The sequence below is a fragment of the Aquarana catesbeiana genome, linkage group LG05, assembly GCF_042186555.1.
Source record: "Aquarana catesbeiana isolate 2022-GZ linkage group LG05, ASM4218655v1, whole genome shotgun sequence".
Lineage (NCBI taxonomy): Eukaryota > Metazoa > Chordata > Amphibia > Anura > Ranidae > Aquarana > Aquarana catesbeiana.
In genome coordinates, this window is record NC_133328.1 from 266,710,323 (window position 1) to 266,733,127 (window position 22,805).

General features: G+C 42.3%; 1 long non-coding RNA gene across 1 annotated transcript in view; it reads left to right on the forward strand.

Moving 5' to 3' along the window:
* LOC141144764 (uncharacterized) overlaps nt 1-16,485 on the forward strand; it is a 131,271-nt gene extending 114,786 nt beyond the window's left edge. Inside the window, exon 3 of the long non-coding RNA XR_012244461.1 lies at nt 15,912-16,485. This is a non-coding gene — a long non-coding RNA (uncharacterized lncRNA). The remainder of the gene's footprint in view (nt 1-15,911) is intronic.
* The last annotated feature ends 6,320 nt before the right edge of the window (nt 16,486-22,805 follow it).

The window sequence follows — 22,805 nt, forward strand, 5'->3', positions numbered from 1 at the left end:
AGGGCATCCTGCCTCGTGGGTGATGTGCCTCCTCCTCCTCTCTCCTATCAGGCACCCACGTTGAGTCAGTGACCTCATCATCCCCTCCCTCCTCATCACTGGAGCAAACCTGGCAGTATGCTGCAGCAGAGGGAACATGACTGCCACATTACTGTCCTTCTTGGGCACCCCCTCTGTCCATGCTCATTTTATTGCCTTCATCTAGCTCAGTATTATCATCAGAGCCTTCTAAACGCTGGGCATCCTCCTGGAGCATGTACCCAACACTGTGGTCAAACAGTTCGAGGGACTCCTAGGAGGACATGGTGAGGCTAGGGAAGGAGTCACTGATGCCATTGAGCCGAGGGAAGAGGCCGCTTTGGCAGCTGCTTTGCCAGACAAAGTACCCTGAGCATGGGTGAGAGAGGATGAGGAGGATGATGACGGCTTGGTCATCCACTCGACCAAGTCCTCTGCATGTTGCGGCTCAACACGGCCAGCTGCCGAAAAAAAGGCCATGTGCTGATGAGGATGCACTGTGTCCACGACCAGCACTGTTGCCTCTAGACACAGAGCCTGCTTGCCCTCTTTTATTGGCTTGTGACTGTCTGCCTCTCCTTGTTGGCCTTCCAGACATACTAATGGCCTGCAGTGAGATGTAGCTGCACTAAGCTGGGATATATATATATATATATATATATATATATATATATATATATATACTGATACTGCAGCTAGCAAAATCAACTGCCTGCCTGTAGTATTATTAGTATGAGAACACCACCAATCTTCTACAGGTAGCTTTAGCTGAACACTTAGCAGAGGTTGCACTACACTAACTTGTAGCTTTAGCTGAACACTGTGCAGAGGTCGCACTACACTAACTTGTAGCTTTAGCTGAACACTGTGCAGAGGATGCACTACACTAACGTTTAAATAATGTAGCTGCCTGCGGTAGTGATAGGATCAGGAAAACACCACCAACCTTCTACAGGTAGCTTTAGCTGAACACTGTGCAGTGGTTGCACTACACTAACGTGTAAATAATGTAGCTGCCTGCGGTAGTGATAGGATCAGGAAAACAGCACCAACCTTCTACAGGTAGCTTTAGCTGAACACTGTGCAGAGGTCGCACTACACTAACGTGTAAATAATGTAGCTGCCTGCGGTAGTGATAGGATCAGGAAAACACCACCAACCTTCTACAGGTAGCTTTAGCTGAACACTGTGCAGAGGTTGCACTACACTAACGTGTAAATAATGTAGCTGCCTGCGGTAGTGATAGGATCAGGAAAACAGCACCAACCTTCCACAGGTAGCTTTAGCTGAACACTGTGCAGAGGTCGCACTACACTAACGTGTAAATAATGTAGCTGCCTGCAGTAGTGATAGGATCAGGAAAACACCACCAACCTTCTACAGGTAGCTTTAGCTGAACACTGTGCAGAGGTCGCACTACACTAACTTGTAGCTTTAGCTGAACACCGTGCAGAGGTTGCACTACACTAACTTGGATCTTTAGATGAACACTGTGCAGAGGTCACACTACACTAACTTGTAGCTTTAGTTGAACACTGTGCAGAGGTCGCACTACACTAACTTGGAGCTTTAGCTGAACACTGTGCAGAGGTCACACTGCACTAACTTGGAGCTTTAAATGAACACTGTGCAGAGGTCGCACTACACTAACTTGTGGCTTTAGCTGAACACTGTGCAGAGGTCGTAATTGGCCAAAGCCACCCTGGCTTTGGCCAATTACAGCTCTCTGTGCAGATGGCGCTGTGATTGGCCAAGCATGCGGGTCATAGTGCATGCTTGGCCAATCATCAGCCAGCAATGAACTGCGATGCCGCAGTGAATTATGGGCCGTGACGTGCCACTCGAATTTGGCGCGAATGGCCCATATCGTTCACAATTCAGCGAACGATCGAACAGACAATGTTCGAGTCGAACATGGGTTCGACTCGAACACGAAGCTCATCCCTACCCAAATGGAACAGTTTGAGTGAACAATGATAATGGAGTTCAAGTAAACAGATGATAACATCACGTAGTAACATAGTAGGGAAAGAAGGCATCCATTTCACTGATATTTGCATTATGTGATAAAATCAAACATATTAGGTGTATGCTTTGTAAAGAACATAGCACATATCATAAGGGACTCCATTTTAGTTCTAAGACACCATCTCATGTTTTACAGGAAAATTGAGAAAACTCATATTTGAGTTTTAACTGAAACCCATATTATCTTTAAGCTGTTATCTATAGAAAACCTTCTCAAGGTTGCCTATACATTTTAGCTAGAATATGGAGTTTGGCCTAGCTCATGTTTGTTCTTGATAAGATTAGTGTGTCCTTCACCTGTTAAGAAATACATATATAGTAGAAATGATGCAAGATTTTGTCTTATAACACCAGCTAATAGTTAAATATTAACTGAACCTATTTTCATTTCAATGACATGTATAAGGTTAGTAAAACTCCTCCCATCCCTCAAACTGCATAAATACTGTCCCTTTTGACCAATACAAATTAGATGTCATTAAGTGGCTAAGCAAACCTGTCTCCTGTGTCACTTTATTGATATCTCCAGGCCTGGGGGTCAACGGAGGTCTTCCTGCATTACCTGAACCTATCTGGGTGGTCTTAGAAGCCGAAATTGCCTACAATCTGGGGGCTCGCCGGGATAAAAAGCCAAATAAAATCATATCTGAAGGTAAGTCTTCATTTTGTCTTTATTGACGAAATATTTCTTGCCTCAGCTCTGATTAAAGCTTTTTAGACCCGTAAATTAGTAGGGGATAAGAACCACGCCAGAGGTTAATATTAGAGGGTTTTTGGGAAACCCACAAAGATAAGCAGTACTGCATACACATATATAGAGACATTCCTTTTGGGAAGGGATATGAAGTGGTTAATGAGGAAATAGACTCCGGTGACCCCAAAATCCTTTGCTTTTTCTTATCTATCGCATTAGAAGTTATAAGATAATCTGTTGTGTGTGTGTGGGTCAGAAGACTGGGTGGTAAGAACAGTCGGCTCCCACTGTCAATATGGGTCAGAAACAAGGTAAAGAAGATCCTCCCCCTCTTCCCAATCCAGGAGAAACGTGTAAGGATTTTGTAGCCAGAATTTGTGGTACTAATTATGAATTCATAGTCCCATGGGTTTCAAATTTAGCGGGATGGACTGAAGCCATACACAGTGTAGATCCTTTTCCCCGGGATGGCGCTAATGATGAATTTCACATAGATATGATAAAAGGATTGTGTTTAGGAGATAAGAGAGCTTTCCCTTGGTACCCCGGGGATCCTCAATGGGATATGGATTATATGGAAAAGGGAGGAGAGAACTGGTTAAAATACGCCCCATATTGGTTTCAGAGGGATAATAAGAAACAGAAAAAGCCCACCAAATGTTTAAGTAAGGAAGATTATGACCAGAAACATAGAGAAGAAGCCGATAAAAAGAGATTTGTCCCTGACCCAATAGCCTCACCCCTGCCAATAGTCAGTCATCCTCCACCCGCATATGTACATGTCTATCCAAGTTTAAGAAAGGAAGATATTGATCTTCTGGCTGGACATTATGCAACCAGACAACGGCAGGTCCCCCCCGCTCCACAACCACAACAGCAGATGCCTCCCGCTCCACAACAAGATAGACAGCACCCACAGAGGGCCCGAGTCGAGGTAGGGGAACCAGAAGATGATCAGGGAGCTATAGGAGGGGTAGTTTCACCACCTGGCCAAGAGCAGGAGGAAGAAGACGTTAAAGGGGATAGAATACTTAGTCCCCCTAAAACAAAGAGTGGAACTGTATATAGTAACACTAACCTTCAAACACCTTTCATGACCATTGGAAATGAATTATTAAAAAAGGTAATAGACATTGAGGACATTGACAGGATAGTAAAACATTGCCCCAAACCCACCGCCTCTGCAGGTGGCACTTTAATTTACTTAAAAAAGGCCTGTAAGGGTAGAAATTACACACAGGAAGACATGCGTCTTATCATTGATGGTATCATAGGACACACCAGTTCCTGGAACTGGACAAATGTTCCAAGTATAAACACTATTGACACTGGAAACGCGGGAGCATATGGGTTAAACACAGTACCAGGTAGGAACACCATGTGGACAGAATTAGAGACTGAAATGATGAGAGTATTTAAAAATAAAAGTTCCCTCCCTACTGCCATAGCATGCAAACAAAAGTCAGGAGAAACTGTGGTTGAATTCTGGAAAAGGTTTCATGAAAATTGGACAACAGAAGCTGGATTAGCTACAACTACTGATGTGGGAGCTTTGTTTATTCAAACTTTTATGAATAATCTAAAACCCCAGTTCGCCTTGGTGGTGAAACAGATGATATCTGAATGGACCACACAGACGATTGACCAATTTCAGGAAACTTTAATACAGAAAGAAGCAGCAGGGTGTTTTGATGTAATAAAAGAGAAAGCAGTGAGTAGCCTTTATCAGGGTGGAGTGCGAACTCAGCCTCCCCAAGATAATGGTGGACAATGGGGCAGTGGAAACAGAGGCAGAGGAAGAGGAAGAACAAAAGGGAGAGGGCATGGTTTTTCCAGACCACCCCAGCAGTCCCGCACATGTTGTTTTAACTGTGGACAAGAGGGTCACTGGAGAAATCAATGTCCTTATGAATGGAATAACCCAAATACTCAAGATCAAGATCAAATGCGTACACAGGGACCCCAATCTAGCCAACCGAATCAAGTTGCCCCAAAGCAACAGGGTCCCCGATTCCCTATACAGTGGAATCAACAGCAACTAAAATGAAGCTGCCCGGAAGGTAGTATCCCAGCATTTCCTTTGATCTCACACTCTTACAATGAACAACCAATTGTGACCCTATATGTCAAAAATAGGCCTGTTCCGTTTTTAACCGATTCAGGGGCAACTCGGAGCACCCTCAGTGAGGACTACTACAGAGGTGAGACTAAAATTGCTGAACCTTCTATGGGAATTAATGGGATACTTACCAAAACATACAAAACACCACCTTTACCAGTAAGTGATGTTGAAAGGGGAGGTGCAACAGTCTTGCATCATTGTTTCAGGATTATACCAAATTGTCCTGTGAATCTCTTGGGTAGAGATTTGATGGGAAGATTGGGTATAACACTGAAAATGACTACTGAAGGAGGGGTCTTCGTACACTCCAAGGTAATACCAATATATTACACTGAGGATAGTGATCTCCCTCCACCAGATGATCCGGTATGGTCAAAAAGCTCCTTGGATGTAGGTCTTATTTCTTGTACCCCATACAAGGCAGCTTTAAAATCATGGGCACAGCCGGTTTACCACAAACAATACCCAATTTCAAAAGAAAAAGAGGAAGGAGTGGCCCCAATGGTGGAAAGGTTCCTGCAGCTAGGAATTCTTAAAGAGACACTGTCACCCTACAACACCCCCATTAACCCAGTAATGAAGCCAGACGGCTCTTACAGGTTTGTACAAGACCTCAGAGCTATAAACAACCTAGTGATACCCATCGCTCCCATAGTGCCTGACGTGCCATCACTCTTAACCTCCATACCATGCGATGCAGAGTATTTTTCGGTCATTGACCTTTGTAATGCATTTTTTTCAGTTTCTGTTGACGAAGAGACACAGCCTATCTTTGCATTCAATTTCAGAAACCGCCAGATGACGTGGTGTAGATTACCTCAGGGCTATGTAGACTCCCCTGTAGTGTACACAGTGGCCCTCCAGGCAACCCTGCGGTCTTGGACACCCCGCCATGGTTCCGTCCTACTTCAATATGTTGATGATTTGTTGTTGTGTAGTCCAAGCCAGAAAGCATGTAAAAATGATGGTTTAGATCTGTTACATTGGTTAGCAGACAATGGTCACAAGGTTTCTAAGAAAAAGCTACAATGGTGTCAGGAAACTGTTGAATACCTTGGTTTTGTACTCTCCAAAGGAGAAAGGAAGATCAGTCACAAGAGAGCTGCGGCTCTCGTGGGTCTGCCCCGCCCACTTACTAAGAAGGACATGCTATCCTTTCTTGGAATGATTGGTTACTGCCGCCAATGGATACCTGATTGTTCCTACTATGATAATCTCCTGAGGCAAGCCACAGGTACTGACATGCCAGATTGTGTGAAATGGAATGATGAAATGTACAATGCTTTTGTGTATCTTAAAACTGCAATGGTCACATCTCCTGGACTTGGACTACCTGAATATGGTAAAATGTTTTACTTGTTTGCAAGGGACAACTGTAAAACAATGGCGGGGGTCCTGGCTCAGGAGCATGGGGGGAAACTCCGCCCAATTGCGTTTTTTTCAAAAGTTGTGCCGATGCCAGTACAGGGCATGCCGGCGTGTCTCAGAGCTCTGGCATCCTGTGCGATGGTGGTGGAAATGGCTACATCATTCACTCTAGGGCATGCCACCACACTACACACCACTCACAATGTATCCATTCTACTAAAAAACATCCATACCCAGCACATGTCAGCCCAGAGGCTGAGCGGTTATGAAGTAATTTTACTTTCTAACCCAAAACTTGAGATCAAATATGCCTCTCCCACTTCTGGCCCAGCTCCAATCCTGAATGCCTTGCTAGGCTTGAAAGGTGAAGAAGATGAGGTAGTGCCTCAACATGAATGCATGGACCTCATCCACCAAGACACATCCCCGAGACCAGACATGTCTTCAACTGCTCTCCCTGGAGCACAGAATGTCTTTGTGGATGGGTCTTGTTCAAGACCAAATGATAACACATACCATGCAGGGTATGCTGTTGTTCAGCTGCCTGATAAAATACTGGAAGCAAACCCTGTCCCATTCCAATCAGCACAAGCTGCAGAACTTATAGCCCTTACTCGAGCTTGTCAGCTTTTTGAAGGGCAGGATGTAAACATTTACACAGACTCCAAGTACGCGTACGGTGTCGCGCATGATTTTGGAGTCATATGGAAAAGGCGGGGCTACATAGCAGCAGACGGTAAATCCATCTCACATTCCACGCTTGTCACAAGTCTGTTAGAAGCTATACAATTACCAAGGTCCATAGCTATACTACACTGTAGGGCACATACAGGGCAACAGGATGACATAGCCAAAGGCAACGCCTTAGCTGACAAAGCAGCAAAAGAAGCAGCATCCACACAGCCTGCAAACATACAAATGCCATTACTCTCACCAGAAATTCCTCTTTTGGATCAAACATTGCGTGATCTCCAAGCATATGCCACAGACCAAGACATCCAGCAATGGAACTCAATAGGTGTGCAGACAAACCCAGAAACTGACCTTGTCTGCCAAGAGGGGAGACCATGTATCCCTGTAGCCAGTGCACCCATTTTTATTTCACAATACCATGGGATAGGTCACAGAGGGTGGAAAGTCACATGTGAACTTTTGGATAAGGATTTTTACATTCCAGGTCTTCCCTCTCTCGTTAAGGCATATGTTTCCAGATGCATCACATGCATTCGGAATAACCCTAGCAACCCTCACAAAGCAAAACACGAACATCTGATATATCCATCTACACCATTCACTCATCTGCAGATAGATTTTACACACATGCCCAAACTAGGTAAAAGACAGGAATATTTGCTAATAATAGTGGACATGTTCTCAAGATGGATAGAATTGTTTGTAACTACAAAGGAAGATGCACAAACAGTAGTGAGGATTCTGATACAAGAAATTATCCCAAGGTGGGGTTGCCCACTGCAGATCAACTCTGACAATGGTCCTGCATTTGTGGCCAAAGTTTGTCAAGACCTGGTAAAAACACTGAAAATAGAATGGAAGTTTCATATTCCTTACCACCCCCAGAGTTCAGGTATAGTGGAAAGGATGAACAGAACCATTAAAGATAAGATCAGGAAGGCCACTGGAGGTACGTATGCAAATTGGAAGAAGGTCCTACCAGCTGTACTAGCCGAGGTAAGAATGACACCCTCTAAAAAGACAGGATACTCTCCTTTTGAAGTCTTAATGGGTAGGCCATTCCCCACCCCATGGGCCAGACAGCCACTTATGTTAGAAAGAGGGGACCTAGATCTTATTCAGGAAGAATATGTAAAAAAAACTTATTGAAACTTTGGATAAAGTTGAAAGGAATGTTGCTCGCACCTCTCCTTCTTCTTCACAGGAACCTACACACCCTTTCCAGGTGGGTGACACCGTGGTGGTCCAGAGATTGAACCGCACCAAGAAACAAGAGTTTCCCTTCGGACCCCCAACCACAGTGATCGCAGTCACCCGCACAGCTATTTTGGTAGAAGGACAACAGGCCTGGATTCATGCAAGTCGCGTAAAGAAGGTCAACCAGGACCCTAAGAAGCAAGGCAAAGATAAAGCACAGAGAGGTGAAGCAGGTGATATAAATCCTCGAAAACAGAGTGAAGCAGGTGGTCAAGACTCTGAACAAGATGACGTCGCTTATTTCACCACGGACTTCTGGGAAAGCCTTGTGCCTCCTATGCTGGGCTGCCCTGATTGTGTTCCTGCCAACTTGGCTGATAACTAACTGTATTTATTATTCTGAAGATTTGGGACTCATAAAGGGTATTTGTGGGGCCTCTAACACTCTACAACAGAATAATACACATGACAGACACAAGAGAAATGAAAACTCAGAAAGTTTTACAGATAAAATGTTATTATTGAAGTTTAAATATAGCTACGCCCAGAAATCTGGATTTGAAAAATGTTGGATATGTAGTAAACTCCATCCTAGCACTGCTAGAATCCCCTTAATGGCAGTACCTCTAAACTTCACCCCACTCCTTAATGGCACACCTCCTGTCGTCCTTACAGAAGTCATAAGAACACTTTCAAATAATACCCTTACTTTCCAAATTACTGGTAGAAGTCATTCCCCAGACTGGTGTTTTAGGCTGGGAAACTCCACAAATGGAGCTGAAGTTTGCCAACAAGCTAATATTAACTTTTCAATGACTTCAATTGAAAGCCCTTTCTTTCATACTTCAGAACCTGCCCTAAACACCACTCTAATAAACTTTCTTAACTCCAGTTCCACTTCCACAGTAGGACAATTATTGTCGAGTTTAACTTTTTCCAGTTTTTCTGATGAAATGATGACAATATTCAACAAACGATCCTTAGCTCTAGGAAACAGTATTTATATCTGTTGTGGAAAAATCTGTCACCCTTGGATCCCCACCGAACCCCAAGGATGGTGTTATCTTGCATCCCTAGTCCCCATCATGGGCGTAGTAGGAGATAGTAAGGGAGGACACCTCCTTGAAGCTAGCATGCATCCTAGGTACCCCCTCAAACACCGCAATAAAAGGGAGTTATTTCTTACAAAGGATAAGGCATGGGCTTGGTTTCCCTCATGGACTGGGTGGGGAATAGACTTAATGAAAAGGTTGAATAATTACACTGGAATCATTGATGAAATAATGGAAAAGAATTCTGATGATATTACTAAATTAAATATAGAAACTAGGGCAATTAGAAAACAATTAGAACTACACGAGTTAGCCATAGAAAGCATGAGTGCTGCCTTAACTGGGTTATGTGAAAACACAGAAGATTATGAGTGTTGTACCTGGTTTCATAACACAAGTATGGAGGTACCAGATTATTATGATATAATTGCACAACACCGGAAAGAAGTAAACAAATTACAAGATGAAGCTAGAAACATTGCTAAGACATGGGATCCTTTTGCAAACCTAAGTTCTGGGATAGGAATTTTGACATGGATAAAGAGTGCTGCCATAACTATAATTATGATTGCTCTTTTTGTTTTGTTCCTATATGCCTGTTATAAGCTTATAATGTGTATAATTGTTAAGGCATCCCGAACCCCTGATCCTGCTGCTGCGAATAGAATTTATCTGAGTATGTATTATGATAGAAGAAAATTTACATAACTGTGAAAGATAGTGAGCCATATAAATAATGTCTCAAAGAGGGGATTGTAAAGAACATAGCACATATCATAAGGGACTCCATTTTAGTTCTAAGACACCATCTCATGTTTTACAGGAAAATTGAGAAAACTCATATTTGAGTTTTAACTGAAACCCATATTATCTTTAAGCTGTTATCTATAGAAAACCTTCTCAAGGTTGCCTATACATTTTAGCTAGAATATGGAGTTTGGCCTAGCTCATGTTTGTTCTTGATAAGATTAGTGTGTCCTTCACCTGTTAAGAAATACATATATAGTAGAAATGATGCAAGATTTTGTCTTATAACACCAGCTAATAGTTAAATATTAACTGAACCTATTTTCATTTCAATGACATGTATAAGGTTAGTAAAACTCCTCCCATCCCTCAAACTGCATAAATACTGTCCCTTTTGACCAATACAAATTAGATGTCATTAAGTGGCTAAGCAAACCTGTCTCCTGTGTCACTTTATTGATATCTCCAGGCCTGGGGGTCAACGGAGGTCTTCCTGCATTACCTGAACCTATCTGGGTGGTCTTAGAAGCCGAAATTGCCTACATGCTTATGTATGATTAACCACTTCAGCCCCAGAAGGATTTGCCCCCTTCCTGACTAGGCCATTTTTTGCGATACGGAACTGCGTTGCTTTAACTGACAATTGCACGGTCGTGCGACGTTGTATCGAAACAAAATTTATGTCCCTTTTTCTTCACAAATAGAGCTTTCTTTTGGTGGTATTTGATCACCTCTGCGGTTTTTATTTTTTGCACTATAAATAAAATATAAGTGACAATTTTGAAAACATATTTTGTAGTTTTTGCTATAATTTCCCAACATTTAAAAAAAATAAAAAAATAAAATTTCCCTCAGTTTAGGCTGATATGTATTCTTCTACATATTTTTGGTAAAAAGAAAATCACAATAAGCGTATATTGATTGGAAAATAGCCATTGATTACTGTATAAATGTCACTGGCAGGGAAGGGATTAACACTAGGGGGCGATCAAGGGGTTAACTGTGTTCCCTAGGTGTGTTCTAACTGTAGGGGGGCTGGGACTGACTAGGGGAGGAGAGAGATCGGTGTTGATACTTAGTATGAACACACGATCTGTCTCCTCTCCCCTGAGAGAACCGGGATTTGTGTGTTCACACACACAGATCCCTGTTCTCGCTCTGTCACGAGCGATCGCGGGTGCCAGACGGTCATCGGCTCTGTCACGTGGCGGGCGCATGTACCGGCTGTGACGTCATAAAGAAACAACATACAGGTACGGCGATTTGTGCAGCCGTGCCAACCTGCCACAGTATAACTGCGGCGGCTGTTCGGCTAGCGGTTAAACAAAGAGGAGAAAGAAAAGTATGATCAAAAAAGAGAGAGAAAGGAAGAGCAAAAGGCCTAGAGGTGCCTAAGAGAGTAGAAAAGAAGAAATTCAGGCTCTCACATGGCCACTTTTTCCACCTTTTAATGTGACCTATGAACTGTACAACTCAACTGAACAACAAACAGAAATCTTTTAGGTGGAGGGAAGTAAAAATAAAAAAAATAAAATAATATGGTTGCATATGTGTGCACACCCTTAACCACCCTTAACCACTTAAGGACCTGCCGCTGTCATTAAACTGTGGCAGGTTGGCTCTCCTGGGCAAATCGCCGTTGGTGTACGCCGGCCGGTTTAAGAGCAAAAAGGGGCGCACGCTCCGGACCCTGTGTGTGGCCAGCAGCCACGATGTCCGCCGGCCATCCACGATCGCTCCACAGAGAGCCAGAATGGGGATCTGTCAATGTAAACCGACAGATCCCCACTCTGACAGGGGAGGAGAGACAGATCTACTGTTCTTAGTGATTGGGAACACCTGTCTGCCGCAATGTCGCAGTCCCACTAAAAATCGCAGATCACAAAATAATAAAGATGCCATAAATATATCCCCTATTTTGTAGACGCTATAACTTTTGCGCAAACCAATTAATATACGCTTATTGCAAATTTGTTTTTTTTTTACCAAAAATATGTAGAAGAATACATATTGGCTTAAACTGATTAAGAAATTGTTTTTTTTTTATTGATTTTGGATATTTATTATAGCAAAAAGTACTTTTTTTTTTTTTTTTTCAAAATTGTCGCTTTTTTTGTTTATTGTGCAAAAAACTAAAAACCACAGAGGTGATCAAATATCACCAATAGAAAGCTCTATTTGTGGGAAAAAGGACATTACTTTTGTTCTGGTAAAACGTCGCATGACAGCGCAATTGTCAGTTAAAGCGACACAGTGCCATATCGCAAAAAATGGCCTGGTCATTAAGGGGGCAAATCTTTCCGGTCCTTAAAGCGGGGTTCCACCCAAATTTTGAACAATATCTGTATGTATTCTCTTCCTTGCTGACATGCCGTTTAAAAAAATTTAAATCGCAGTAATTACCTTTTATTTTTCTATTCTTCTTTGCACTCCGCACAGTCTCCTGGGAACTAGCCTCAGGCTTCTCAGGATGCCACTGAGCATGTGCGGGAACGAGTGGTGAATGCTGGGAGCACAGCATTCACCGCATCCAGCAAATAAATGCTTGTGGGCTTCAAATGCCCACAATGAAGATGGAAACCGCCTGCAGTGAATAATATAAGTTATTCTTTCCGACGAAATCTGACACAGGCGGACATATTACACACAATATGTGAGTATGTAATGCTGAGAAGAAAAGTTTGTGAATGAACTCAAAAAAAAAAACGATAGGTGGACCCCCGCTTTAAGTGGTTAAACAAATACTTTGTTGAAGCACCTTTTGATTTTATATTGGCCCACTTTTCTTTGCAAAAACACTCCAATATAGGCAAATTCTGTGGACATCTCCTGTGCACAGCCCTCTTCAGATTACCCCACAGATTTTTAATGGGATTCAGGTCTGGGCCATTCCAAAACTTTAATCTTCTTCTGGTGAAGCGATTCCTTTGTTGATTTGGATGTATGCTTTGGGTCGTTGTCATGCTGAAAGATGAAGTTCCTCTTCATGTTCAGCTTTGTAGCAGAAGCCTGAAGGTTTTGTGCCAATATTGACTAGTATATGGAACTGTTCATAATTCCCTCTACCTTGACTAAGGCCCCTGTTCCAGCTGAAGAAAAAAGCCCCAAAGCATGATGCCGCCACCACCATGCTTCACTGTGGGTATGGTGTTCTCTTGGTGATGTGCAGTGTTGTTTTTGCGCCAAACATATCTTTTGGAATTATGGCCAAAAATTTCAACCTTTGGTTTCATCAGACCATAACACATTTTCCCACATGCTTTTGGGAGACTTCAGAACTTTAGCCGGGCTTGTCGCTCTACCCCATAGACCAGACATATAAAGAATATGGGAGATGGTTGTCACATGTTCCACACATCCAGTACTTGCCAGATAAGATATCCCTGCAGCTCCTTTAATGTTGCTGTAGGCTTCTTGGCAGCCTCCCTGACCAGTTTCCTTCTCATCTTTTCATCAATTTTGGAGGGATGTCCAGTTCTTGGTAATGTCACTGTTATGCCATTTTTTTCTCCACTTGATGATGACTGTCTTCACATGGTACCATGGTTCCATGGTATAGCTAATGCCTTGGAAATTCTTTTGCACCCTTCTCCTGACTGATACCTTTTTTTTATGTAATCTTTATGTACTTAAATTTTTCACCCTAAAACAAAAAGAAAATCAGGCTTTAGACCAATATAGACAATAAACAAGTCAGAGTAGGTAACAGTGAAAATATGAGATTAGCCAATGAGGGGTGTTGAGACAAAAGTAACAGATCTGTGTTACAACCGATGCACACTAACACAATTTGAAGTCTCTCATCCTCCTACATACGATGGAGCCTATGGAGACTCAATACCTTAGACTTGGACATAGATCCAGATATATTCAGAAGGAGAGATGGGGTAAAGTGAAGCAAATAGATAAGGACAGGAAGAAAGAGGGGGGGACAGGTAAGAGAAAGTGTGGGGAACAAAGCAGCACTCTACTACATAATGTAACATAACATTAGTGGGTTTGACTAGTTTTAAAGAAATATGAGGGCTCAAGCTCATTCTGCTCAAAACAATTAGTGGCCTTTAGGGATCAGGGGTCTTGGGAAGCCCCGACCGTGCATGGTGCAAGGATCAAAGGCGGTTTAGCCACCTGAGAGCCCACCGTGGTTTTATTAACATGATGTATCCAAGTAGCCCAGATACCGTAGAATTTATCGTAGCGATTCTTACATGTTGCCATCCATTCCTTTGCAGCCATGATATCGTTTACTAGACGGATCCAATCCGCTCGACTAGGAATCGGAGGTTTGTTCCAGAAAATTGGAATTCACCTCCTCGCTGCGTTTAGAAGGTGGGGCAGTATGGACTTACGATAATGGCTGAGAGGGATGGTCGGGACATGAAGCAGGAGTTCCAATGGGGAATCGGTTAGTTCAATGTCTAGAATTTCTTTGACTTAGGATCTAATGTCCTGCCAGTAGGGTTGCAGCCCATTTCCACCAAATGTGTAGGAATGTACCCCGATGTCCACACTCCCTCCAGCAGGTATCTGACAAAGTTGAGTAGATCTGAGCCAACTTGGAAGGAACACTATACCAACGAGTAAGTATCTTATAACCACTCTCCTGCATTTTTGTGTCCACAGAACTAGAATGGGTTAGGCGGTAAAGGTGGTTAAGTTGGGTCTCAGTGAATACATGCTGCAGGTCCTCTCCCACACCCTTATATAAGCAGGCTTCCCCCCAATCTCTAACGACTGCAACATCCCATACAGCACAAAAATGGAATGAGGATTCATTGAGGTTGACATGCATAATTTCTCGAACAGGGACGGTGAGGTGGGAGATCGAACGGCTTGGTGCAGGCTCAAAATAAAATGCTGGATCTGCCTGTAACGCCAGTCATCCAGTGAAAAATGGCCATACTGTACTCTGAGTAGCCGGAGGCAGTAATCCGTGGTCTTGCAGAAATCTGCCACATCGCATCTGCCAGTCAGCTGCCCAGGATTGGAAAAAGGAGAGCTGTTCCCCTGGAGCGAAAAAGGAGAAAAGTGAGAGGCAAACTGTCCTTGACTATTTAAGACACCCCATCATTTCAGGGCATGGATAGTTGTGGGTGGTGAGCTCAGACAAACCTCGGCCTTCCCGGGGGAGCCAGGAGGCATGGGAGAGATTGCGGCCAGCTAAAAGTTTTTCGAGGGGGACCCATAGTTTAGTGGATACACTATGGTACCAATCCAATATCCGTTGAAGGGCAATTGCCTCATAGTATTTACGAAGAGTGGGTACGCCTATACCTTCCACCCGTTTAGGGTGCAAAGGGCTAAACGAGGGATTTTCCCATTCCAGATATATTTTGAAAACAGACTGTTGAGGGTGGAGAAGAAAGACCTGGGTACAGAGATAGGCACCATTGCAAGTAAAAAATAATATGGGACAACAGATTCATTTTCAAGACACTGACTCCAAGAGAAAGTTGTGCAATCCCAACTCCGCTCTAATGGTGGAGAGCAGCAGGGCACCACATGTGTAGGGGAGAGAGTCAATATAACGGCCCTCTTCCCTTATATACAGGAAAGTAGCACCTTGCATTGTTAAATTTTTTTAGAAAATCTGCCAAACAACTCAAATACTGTAAATGTAATGCTTATTCATTTATTCTTTATTAATCTAATTTGTTTGGATTAAGATACATACCTACAGTGGGCGGTCTCTTTGACAATCTAAACAGTCTTCATGTTATTTTTCTACACTTAATGCAATATAAACAAATAAATAATGCTAAAGCCTTTAGGCTTATTAAAATCAGTAAACAGATAAATGGATAAATCATATTGGAGGTTGGAGAAAGAGAAGGGGGAGAGGGCTTCCCTTGGGACCCCTATGCTATATATAGTTGAACCATGAGGGAAATACCTGGGTACATGCCACAGTCCCCTGGGGGAATAGTCATGGCATGATATGTGAAACTATGTTCTACTGATTATTTAAAACAAATCTTGTCATTCTATTTAGATGGCAGCAACAAAAGTCTGTTGGCTCCTGATGAAGAGGACCATGCCCAAGAAATGCGTTGAGCGGAAAGACTGTTGTATAAATCACTGCAGTGGTTGGAATTGATTGTTTTATAATTGCATTTTATTATAAGTCTGTTATTATATGTCTAATTTTAAGGAAATTAAATAATATGTTATATTTTTTAGTAAAATACTGTGCTTCAAAAGTCCCACTACTAAAATTATAGTTTCGATGCAGCAGCAGGGCATAGCTGCATGTGTATAGCTGGTTGCAGTGAGCTGGAAGCCTCAACACCTAGGTACTTTAGGGACGTGCGGCCCCAGGTGAAGGAGAACGAGGCTTGTAACTGCGAGTGTGCTCAATGGCATAATTAAAGGCAACATTTCTGATTTATTATAATTAATCTTAAAGTTTGAGAGTGAGTTTAAAACCTGCAGTTCCGCCATTTTAGGGAGAGAAAGCAAGGGGTCAGACACATAAAACAGAAAGTCATCTGCGTAGGTGGACAATTTATGTTCCGCCGGTCCCACATTAAACCCTTTAATGTCTGGATTAAGGCATATTTTATTAAGCAGTGGCTCAAGGGTGAGAGCAAATATGAGAGGGGACAGAGGGTACCCCTGTCTTGTCCCATTACAGATAGGGAACAGGTCCTTTCGGATACCAATTACCTTAGCCCTAGCTTCCAAGGAGCTCTAAAGCAATGCTATCCAAGAAAGCATGTTGGAACTCAAGACCATCCGAAGGCAAGTCCAATCCACCCTGTCAAATGCATTTTTGGCATCAGTGGAAAGCAGGAGTTAGGGTGGATTTCAGCCCAATGAATTGGTTGGATCACCCGGTGAGAACTGTCTCTTGCTTTCCTTCCATCAATAAACCCTGCTTGATCAGGATGGACTATTGTCAGTAAGATAGGTTTGAGACGGTTAGCCAAAATTCGTGCCAATATTTTAATGTCCGTGTTAAGGAGCGAGCTCAGCCTATAATTACCGAGAATGGTATGGTCTTTCCCTCCTTAGGGATGACCATAATGTGGGCCAACAAGGACTCTTTTGGTGCAGCTGAATCCGACTCCAACGTGTTAAAATAGGTACACATCTGGCTTGACAAGAGCGAATGAAACTTACAATAGTAAGCATTTGTAAAACCGTCAGGCCACAGACTCTTCCTCTTCGGGAGGTCTTTAATAACCGCCGCAAGTTCTGTTAGGGAAATGGGGGCATCCAACTGATTTTTGGTTTGGGTGAAGATCTGAGGGAGCTGAGCGTCCTCTGGGTATTGCAAGATACTTTCAGTCTTCTGACTCTCTGTGGAGCCAGGGAGGGTATCAGAGAGGTGCTAAAGCCTGGCGTAAAAGTCCCTAAAGGTATCCGCTATTGCGATGAGTGTACCACTGGGTGTCCCGCTGCGGTTTGGAGCTTATGGACATGACCGGAGGCGAGTTGTCCTCTAAGGGCTCTAGCGAGCAGTCTTCAGCACTCTTTGCCTAATTCATTATATTTATGAGAAACGTGGTGTAATTGGGCCCAATTTGAGTGTCAAGTAGGCTGGCAAGCTCTTGACGGAGAGATTGAAGCTCTGCCGCCAACTCTGGAGTAGTGCGCCGCTTGTGCAAAAGCTCTGCTGAGCGAATCTTCAGAGAAGCGATTGCAATTCTCCCTCTCGGGCCTTCTTCAATCTGGAACCCTGGGAGATGAGCTCCCCTCGAACCACTGCTTTGTGTCCTTCCCATATAGAGGCCATCCCTTCATCATCTGTCGAGTACAGGGATATAATGTCGGAAACCCGCTTCTGTGCTACTAAGTCATATAAGATGTTCTCACTCAGGTGCCAAAAGTGTATAAATGTAGCGCTTAAATATTTGGGTTGGCTATCACCAACTATTAACTATAGAAAGTAAATTGCAAAATATCAGTGAGTCACATAAAGTATACAGACCATAATAACTATTAAGGTAAACAAAAAATCACAAAATTGCCACATATAACATGTGCCTTATGAATTGAAAACATTAAATGCAAAAAAGTCATAGAAAAAGTCGGTGAAAAATTCTGTAAAGTCCACAGTGTGTAGTGAAGAAAGTGAAGATCCTATTCACCACATTGACATAACAATAGAATGGATAAAAACTGAAAACACTGGTGCAATAAAGCTCCCACCAAAGCAGATGTAGGCTTACCAGATAGTTTGAACTCAAAATAACATATGTTCTATGAGTCAAACAAGCTTATATCATATACTGGCAACCAGAATGGAATCTTGGGGATCTTCTGTGGTTGGAACCTAGGGCGTCCCAAAACTTTACAGAAAGTTGATCTCCATACGGGGGTGGTTGCACATCCGGTATGTATGCTGGTTAGTTAGATAAGGGGCATGAAAAAAAAGGGTTGTGTAAAGATCTTGCGAGCCACAGATGGAATAATGCCTCTAGAGTGAATACCAATTAGAGATAAGCCGCAAACACTAACCACGTTTCATTTCGTGTGCATACCAAAAATATATGAATAATTGTGTCCGCGCTAAAAACTAAAATAAAAAATAATATAAATGTTGTATGTGCTGAATAAAGAAAATCAATGTTACAATACCTATAAGTGTGAATATAATTCAAATATATATAGTAAGCAATATTATGTGCAATCCGTTTGTGAGGATATGATCAAAGTGCACCATGCAAAAAAAAAAAGTAAGAAACTATAAATATACATATGAGTATAAAATCCAGGTGCTGGTTGTGTTATAATCAAATGTCCACATCCAAATAAAAGTCAGTTCACAGATAGCTAACATAAAGTGCAAATATACAGTGTCCATAAAAATTGGTGTCCATCATGCTTCTCCTTAATGGTGTATACAATAAAGCATGCTTCAGTGCTCTCCTGTGACCCCCAATCGTGCATGCGCTCACCTCTAAGCGTGTGACACGGTAATTAAACAGTGTCTAAACACGCATTGGAGCCACTCCTGGGCTCATACAGGGTATGCTGGTGTAAACTCCAACCCTCTCAGATGACATCAATAGTTTCACATGAAAGAGAGAAAAAGCTGCATAGTGTAATATAGCCAGGGATTTATTAAAAGAAAAATATAGTTCCCGCAGGTGGGTACTCACAATGTACAGGTGCATGAGTGCACCATCCCATCCAAAGTGTGGTATACAAACAATCCTCTTATGGCGTGCAGTGTGGTGTGCTCTCCTCTGCTCCTCCGTGCTGTCAGCTCCGTCCTACCCCTCCCCTACGCGTGTTCGGCACAGGGATCACGTGCCTTCATCTGGGGGATCTCATTGGACGGACGCTCCAATGTAATACATGTAATATATGCTGACGGCGGCCATTTTACCTAGGACCGCCGACAGATCTAGTGATAGGCTACACCTGTGAAAACAATATATCAACGAACGGCTTTGAAAGGACCAGTGAAAGGTTGCAGCTGTGGAAAAAATTACAGCAACGTACGGCGCTGCACATCAATCACATTAGTCCATATAGTAATATAGTATTTCCTAATAGCTTTTTCAGTGGGATTGAGGGCATAATATTTTTTAAAATATTCAGCTTTCTAATGAACTTCTGTACCCCAACGTACATCTCAAATTAGTTGAGCCCTTTCTTGGGGGCAAACTTAATACCTTTGTCAAGCACCAATAGTTCTTCCCTTGACAGTGTGATCCCACTTAAATTAAAAATCCCCTCACCTAGTCTTCTCGCCTTCTTTTTCTGCTGTATTCTTCTTCCTGTTCTCCCTCCTCTCTTCCTGGGTTTCTTGTCTCGCGGGAGGACCCACCCCTGGTCCCCCCTAAAAAAGATTCCTCAAGAAATTGCTCCTCATTATCCTCCAAAGGTTGATAGCTGTTGTAAACTGGTATCCTATATTGATCTTGCGGGGGGTTCTCGTATCTCACTCTTTGTGGTTTCCTCGAGTAATAAACTCCACCCTTTGTGTGTTCCCATATGAGTCAGGGGGATACCCCTCTGTGGGTATTGATTCGGTGGGGGACCTCTGTGAGAATGATGATTCCCTCTGTAAGGTGTTCCTTGCTGGTATCCGTAATTTCCTTGTGGTCTATATGGGGTACCCTGCTGGTGCCCATGCTGCTTCTGATGGCCATAGGAATTGTATTGCCCTCCTCTTCGTTGAGGGGGGGGTTTGACTGATAACCCCTATTATATTGGTTGTATTGGGATCTATTCCCATCACCTCGATATGGTGGTCTCCCATAGTGCCAGTTTCCCTGGTTATCTGGCGGGCCATAACTAGAATGTTGGGCGTTATTTCCCCCATTATTAGGCTGTTTCTGTTGATCATAATATGGCCTCCTAGATGGCTGACGATAAGGTGTATGAGGTTGTCTATCCTCCTGCTGGTGTGAGGATTGTCCTCTAGCAGGCTGTTTGGCATTCTGTTGTTGTTGGTGTTGCTGCCCATGTGATTGTGATGCTCTCATGTCACCAGTGCCACCTGCCGCTGTTTGCGGTTGTGAGCTAATGGTAGCATTGGCTACTAGTGTGGATTGCCAACGAAAAACCTGCTTATTTTGGTAGTCCTCAAAATCTCTCAAATATTTTTTCCTCTTAACATTTTTATTCTCAACATCTTTTTTCTGCATATTTTTGTGTAAATCACCCATGAATCTATTGTATTCAGGTGTATTGTTAAAAGGAATAAGCTTCTCCCTAATTTCCTTGATCTGATCCTCTAATTAATGATAATTTACGTTGCTTCCTTTTAAGGAGAAATTCCATAATCTCTCTTCCCTTGCCTGAGAAAAAGGCATACCAGTCTTCTATATCATCATCACCTAATAAACCATCATTTATGGGAACATCCCATCTTAACTTTCTGAGAACCATACCATCTTTCAAGTATTTTTCCATAGTGGAGCGATCCCACCATATATTACTTTTTTTATCCATGCAGTGTCCCAGTTTCCTAAATAGTTGTGTGATATCATTCTCTTTAGTGTTACTAACCGAGAATAGACCTTCCAGGTCTATCTCTCTATTTTCAAAAAAGGCAAAGGGATCCATAGGCTACTAACAAGTGTATGAAACAGATACAAACAAGTTGTGTAAAGATCTTGCGAGCCACAGATGGAATAATGCCTCTAGAGTGAATACCAATTAAAGATAAGCCACAAACACTAACCACGTTTCATTTCGTGTGCATACCAAAAATATATAAATAATTGTGTCCACGCTAAAAACTAAAATAAAAAATAATATAAATGTCGTATGTGCTGAATAAAGAAAATCAATGTTATAATACCTATAAGTGTCAATATAATTCAAATATATATAGTAAGCAATATTAAGTGCAATCCGTTTGTGAGGATATGATCAAAGTGCACCATGCAAAAAAAAAAAAAAGTAAGAAACTATAAATATACATATAAGTATACAATCCAGGTGCTGGTTGTGTTATAATCAAATGCCCACATCCAAATAAAAGTCAGTTCACAGATAGCAAACATAAAGTGCAAATATACAGTGTCCATAAAAATTGGTGTCCATCATGCTTCTCCTTAATGGTGTATACAATAAAGCATGCTTCAGTGCTCTCCTGTGACCCCCAATCGTGCATGCGCTCACCTCTAAGCGTGTGACACGGTAATTAAACAGTGTCTAAACACGCATTGGAGCCACTCCTGGGCTCATACAGGGTATGCTGGTGTAAACTCCAACCCTCTCAGATGACATCAATAGTTTCACATGAAAGAGAGAAAAAGCTGCATAGTGTAATATAGCCAGGGATTTATTAAAAGTAAAATATAGTTCCCGCAGGTGGGTACTCACAATGTACAGGTGCGTGAGTGCCCCATCCTATCCAAAGTGTGGTATACAAACAATCCTCGTATGGCGTGCGGTGTGGTGTGCTCTCCTCTGCTCCTCCGTGCTGTCAGCTCCGTCCTACCCCTCCCCTACGCGTGTTCGGCACAGGGATCATGTGCCTTCATCTGGGGGATCTCATTGGACGGACGCTCTATGTGTAATATATGCTGACGGCGGCCATTTTACCTAGGACCGCCGACAGATCTAGTGATAGGCTACACCTGTGAAAACAATATATCAACGAACGGCTTTGAAAGGACCAGTGAAAGGTTGCAGCTGTGGAAAAAATTACAGCAACGTACGTCGCTGCACATCAATCACATTAGTCCAAGTAAAGTGGAATTAACTAACATTAATCGCCAAATACGGAAACATAGTGTATGTATGTATAAACTAAGCCTTATTATTAACCCAGGACAGAACTGCACATCCCAGAGGACACCGCACCGCACCTCATAGACAAATTCTAACAACATCAGCCTGCTAAATTATACAAAATCTTTTACTAGAATAATCGAAATCTACAATATAATTAAAATAATGTACTAAAATTATACATCCAGATAAAAAATATTAAAAAACAATCCCAGCATATACCAAAATGAATCCCAAAACTAATGAGAAATCAATTAATACTCAGTATTAGGTCCTAAATAAAATTCTATAGCCCTCCAAAGGGGGTCTACATCCTATAATACTTTATTAAAACTTTATTAAAACTACTCAATACACCATAAGAATAGAATTTTATTTAGGACCTAATACTGAGTATTAATTGATTTCTCATTAGTTTGGGGATTCATTTAGGTATATGCTGGGATTGTTTTTTAATATTTTTTATCTGGATGTATAATTTTAGTACATTATTTTAATTATATTGTAGATTGGGGGTCACAGGGGAGCACTGAAGCATGCTTTATTGTATACACTATTAAGGAGAAGCATGATGGACACCAATTTTTATGGACACTGTATATTTGCACTTTATGTTTGCTATCTGTGGACTGACTTTTATTTGGATGTGGACATTTGATTATAACACAACCAGCACCTGGATTTT